Raw genomic sequence first — 6010 nt, forward strand, 5'->3', positions numbered from 1 at the left:
ATTCGTGTGCCGAAAACCCTAAAACAAGTGAAACCAGGAATGAGACGTCCTTTCAGAATAAAGACTTTCTACCTAAAACTGAGAAAGCCAAGAAGAAAGTTCCTGATTCTCAGGGCAAAGCGCCCGGTCCGGAGAAATTTGACAACGACGTTATGAACAAACTGCTAGACTACTACAGGAAGTTCAATGAGCGTCAGCTCGGTTTGGCTGTGAATGAAGATCAACCTGGGTACCGACCGAGCACGGAGGCTCCTACGCCCGTGGTGTGCGATAACGACATCATCAAGGAAGCTGTTCTAAGGGTGGGCCAAAAAGAAGAAGCTGGAGAAGCCATTAAGGAACCAACTCTTGTCGAAGACCCGGATGAGGATCTCATGGAACCTGAGAGCAAGCCGCACTTAGAGATCAAATTCGACGAAGATTACGAAGACGAACAAGAACAATTGAGACAAGCTGAGAAAGCCGAATTCAGCGCCATGTTTGATAATCTTAGTCAGTCATTCGACGAAGACTTCTGGATGTACGGCGCAAACTTTATTGAAAAAGCACTCGAAAAGAAAATTGACGGCGATAAAAAAGAGAAAGCTCGACGAGACAGATGGGGTCAAGATGACATACTCAAGCTTGTTGATATGTTATCAACGAACTACGAATGTGTTGATTATCAGACAGAAGGGAGTTGGAACAGCGGAGCATATGTTGCTCATTATGAAGACTATCGTGATGATCTCATGTATCAACTTGAGGAGCTTTACGAAGGCGATTACAAGAACCATGTTTACGAAGAGACACTTTTTGACCGACTGAAACGCGCGCCTGCTTCGGACGACCGTCAGGAACTTAGAGCCCTTGTTGCTGAAAACAGCTACTTCCATCGCACGGGTAAACCACTGCCCCGGGTTTACCAAGGGGGAGACGAGCTTCTTGTGGTCACTGATGCGATCAAATATTTCTTTAGCTTTGAGTGGCTTTGGTCTGTCTACGAGCAATGGTTTGGTAGGAAAATGCATCACTGTAAGAACTCGAGCGAAGCTGCTAGTGTCAGCTGGCTTACGTGGTTATTCAGTTTCCCAAAAATAAGATCGTTGACGGGGTGGCTACAGAGAAGTTTCAAATTAGCTGGGACAGGGAAGCCCATCTACAAACATGTTGAGTATCAAAGTACAGATTTCGTGGATTGGCATGAGAAGTATGAAAATGAAGCGCAAGATAAGCGAATTTTGAAGAACCGCAAGGGGAGGAACGCCAACGAAGAAACAATATTGGCTGTTGATGAGGAACACGGATTGCCCAGAAGCGGTCTGTCAACAATTCAAGTTGATGATTCGTATACAAGATATCCTAATCCTGATATCCTTAATGGCTTGGATGGAAACAAGGACGATTGTATTCTTTATCTGGACGCCTAATGGAACTGAATAGTAAATTGGATGCCTGACTTTACCTCATCAATTTTTAGGAATCGCACTGTTACATCATACCATTCATGTTTTCAATGTACATAGTAGGATTTGTAAGAGTTGTATTGATTCAATTCAGGAATTTAGGGTAGTGACACAATTCAATTTAAGACCTTTATAGATGATTATGTTCATCTTTCATTAAATCGAACAATCATCAAACTCTTGCACGAGGTAATTTTCAATTAGTTTTTTCAGGAACTAAAGAAAAAATCGTTCGAAATGTTCTGAAATATTTCAGTCATTATAAGGTTTGGCAATAGTTCTTCAGCAAGTGCAATGTGACTCAAACATCTGCAATGTTATTGATGTATTTCATGAAACTTCCTGTGCGATTGTAACATCAAAATAGCTTTAATAAATTTCATACTCGCGATTTTCTACTTGACTTTTGATTATTTTGCTCTCGAGTCGAAACTGATTAATCCCATCTGTTCATTTTTCGTTTTATGATATGTCGCACACAACGTTCATTGTGATGGAATTAGAGAATTTTTATGCAAGGCCTCCTTTTATACGACCATAGTCTGTGTATTGCGAATTAAAAAATGGTTTAAAAGTAACATGGATACCAATTTGCGGTTGGCTGTTTCTATAGTAAATTACAACTGAGTATTTGGTACATTGGCCAGATATTTATAGGTATTCTACTGTACTTGAAGTTGGTGTTAATTATGAGCGGTTTTTTCCTCAGTGTAAAAAATGTGTGCGCAAGCGTTTGATGTCATTTTGTATTGTTACTACTTGATATTATTACGAGTTAATAGCGTGGTGGATTTTACAGTTTGTAGGTAGTTGGCTGTGCATGATATAACGGTATTATTGCCGTAGCGTCTGGTAGAAAGGTATCTTTAAATTCCTGATTGTTTTCACACTGAGATTTCTTACTTGTTATTACGGTATCTCATCTGTGGCAGTTTCCGTTTATAATTTCAATAACTAGATAACTAGAACTCAAGCGAATTTTCCTTTTAAAGAATGATTATAATTTTGCAAATATTTTCATTAACTACACTTTATCTAATGCTTGAACCATCAAGTGTTATGTAGTCGTGGCATATAACATTTATGTATATTCATGAGTTGGAAACAGCACTCTTAACTCTAATGACCATCTGTTATTCATTGTTTTGCCAATCCTTCCGTTTGACGTGAAGGTAAAACCATGGCAAAGCTCACGATCAGAAGGGCTCTCAAGATCTTGTAGCTAAGGTATAGGGCTATAGGTACGGCAATATAAGAGGTGATGCAGTTGATGAACAATGGACGGTATAGTGTGTCTAATAACACAGAGAGTGTATACATTCTGCATTCATCCATTCATTAAAATTCAATGCAAGTTTTAACGGGCTTCAAATTTTCTAGGTTTTATTGTTACAAGGTTAACTCGTCAAAGCTAATCGCAGTAGACTTTTATATAAAAATAATAAATATTTCTATCATTATTTAATTTTTATTTCGAGAGCTAGTGTGTGCACCGAGTTTTTGTAGTTTTGTCTATTTCGCAACCAATATTTTTTTTTTATTTTCAGTTCTTTAATGGACAGCGACGTGCGTTACTTAAAACTTACAATAAAAATGTCAAGAAGCGATGCCCAACTACCGTCTCATTGTTGTGATGGAAGTATATCATTTCCTTTTTGTTGTGGTAGAATTGTTGTGATAGAATTGTATAATTTCCTATTCAATAATCAATATGTTACAGTTATCTTTTAGCAGCAGCATTGTGTGTTCTGAACTTCTGAAGTATTATTTGTGTACGAATTACATCGCTTAAATTTGTGATACCAACGATTACCCACAATTTCATGCATTATAATTATAACAAATTGGAGCTAACATCAAGAAAATATTCAATAATTCTATCCCAAAATAACATTTAATTTTGAGAGTTACTGTACTATAGCGCATGGCATCTTACTTGCGTTATCCCTTCGTTTTGTACAATCTTGCACGAGCGATAATCATAGCAGGAATAGGTAAGTATTCTCTTGTAAATACTAAATTCCCTTTTAAGCAGGTAGTGAAATCTCTGGTAATGATATAGTAGTCTAGTCTATGTCATTTGACATGCAGGCATTAGCATCTAGTCAGTTCACATGCAGGCATTAGTATCTAGTCATTTGACATGCAGAAATTAGTATTTAGTCAGTTGATATGCCAGTTGAAGCCTCTGATCCCTTTAGTTATCTCATATTTAATTACTTGAGCCGTATAAAGTTGATCCTAGAAAGACGACCTTTCCGGAGCTCGAAGAAGTCGTCAAAGAAAGAAGAAGAGGAGCTCGAAGAAGTCAAATCAGAATTTCGTCAGAATCATTACTGAGCATTCGGGGGAAATTCGAAGGGCAATGCAATCCGCACGCCTTTCGCAACCCACGTGCTTTTAGTAAACAAACACATTTCCACATTCAGTACTCATTTCCTGTGTATTTTGCGTCATTCTGTTTACGTTTTTGTAATTTATAAAAAAGAAGATTGGTGCTATGACTGTTTGAGTCATTTAATAACAGGGAGAACAGATTAATTGCCTACCCGTTATGTATCATTGAACAAAACTGTTCGAAAATTGACTCTTCTTCTGTAACGGATTACTATAGGCTTCCGAGTTGCCACTGTATATGAAACTAACAGAACTATGCGGAGGATGAATTAATAATTTTAACACTATAGTCATCTACTAATTGGAAGAATTTTAATGCGTAATTGTTTTAATGAATATACACTGTCCATGTATCAGTTATTCAGAGTAATGTGACCTTTGACGGCCGACAAAGAATAAAAAATTCCATGCCCAAAACCGGGTTGGAGAATACAACCATTTTTAAGAGTATTCGTCTATTCAGTCTTGTATGGCAATGTTATAATGTGTCAGTGCTCAGTTTTGATCGACAACAATAACTCGAATATTGACATGTACACTGCACAGGCGTATTCTTGCTATTTATTGTGCATAAACGATGAACGTTCGCTAGACAAACGTAGTAAATGAAATTTCTCCCATAATATTGTTTAGCAGGATTTTGCTGATAACTGCAATACTCTCTTAAACTAATAAACCGATAAACTTATATGGCTATTCCTATTTCCTATCATTATAACCGTGACAGCATATTTTATTTCTTAATTTATTACTGACCTGTAAAAATCCATTTACGAGATCTTCCATTGAAATTATGATTATAAAAGGTTCACGTTAACATCTGTTAAACTGCTCATTCGCAAGCCGTTGTCACATTTTGTAAGCCATTGTTAATTAAAGTTCACACGTCAAAGTCGAGATCCGGATTTGAATTCATATTGGAGTGAGCAACACGCTGAATTGCTTTTAGGCTATTACCATAGTTACTGCTAGTCGTAAATCACTCAAACTAAACGATCTGAATTACTAGGGTCAATGCAGAAATGAAACGTTAATGCGTCCGCCGCCGCTATCATCAAAATAGCCGGCAAATATACGTAGTGTTCAATTAACACATGTTCCTCATACTCAACAATGAGGCATCAACAAATCAATGTCAGAGTACACGTTATCAACGCGGGAACGGTGGTAACCTTTTGTTGGATTGATTAAGCGTTCACTTCCTCTCTGAATCAGTTATATCTCGTGGGAATATTCAATGTAAACCTAGGTTATTATGTTTACGTCCATATCATAAAACACATCCAATAAAATACAATTAATAAAGATCTTCATGAATATACAACATTATTGGGTGTAAGTGAAAAATTCGGCCGGTGGAATCGACATAATTGTTACGGTTGAGTTGAGTTGGTAAAATGAGATCTTTTTTACAATACTTCTCTTTAACTTCACTTCTTGATGTTTGTTTGTTTGTCTGTCTGCTACAAATCTTATAATTGACATTTAACACACTTCTACCTGTTCAATCGATCTGAAATTTTGCACACTTGCGTAAAATCGGAGATTATGCGCAAATCAATTGACAGAATACATAATTGGAACATTTATTTACTTATATTACAAAAATTATAAATAATTTTTTAATATATGAAAACAAAATTAGAAATTCATTGTGCATGTGTAACATCGGAGACACTGGATTCTTTAGAAGTCTTGTCCTTAAAAAGTAATTTTTAAACGCATATTTTTTAAATTACTATTTACCTAATTAGTGTGCATGGTATTCCAAATAAATAGATTTATTGCCCGTGAATTATTAACACATTAATAATTCGCATAAACGTTTAGGTGCTACGTAGTTGTTATCAGTTTCATTTCGTTTGATGCACAGCTGAATGACCATTTGTTTGGAGCTGAATGAATTCCGCTCACGTGGATTTATTTCCGTCTCCTGTAATATCCTTCACACCTAATGATCCTTCACACCCTGAATGGTTCATCAATGGAGAATTAAATTAATCCAAAACATTCGTAGCAAGGACTTCACACTATTATTTCTTAAGAATATTGCATAATAGCATTCATGTGCATCGAACTGCACTGTTATTAGCATTCAAGAGAATAGTCATCCGATGCGGCTGGCTGCTTCTGCTCTACGAACGTGTCGCTGCCAATGCCAGTGTTGT

The sequence above is a fragment of the Hyalella azteca genome, unplaced genomic scaffold (genome assembly GCF_000764305.2).
Source record: "Hyalella azteca isolate HAZT.00-mixed unplaced genomic scaffold, Hazt_2.0.2 contig15124, whole genome shotgun sequence".
NCBI classification, from domain to species: Eukaryota; Metazoa; Arthropoda; class Malacostraca; order Amphipoda; family Hyalellidae; genus Hyalella; species Hyalella azteca.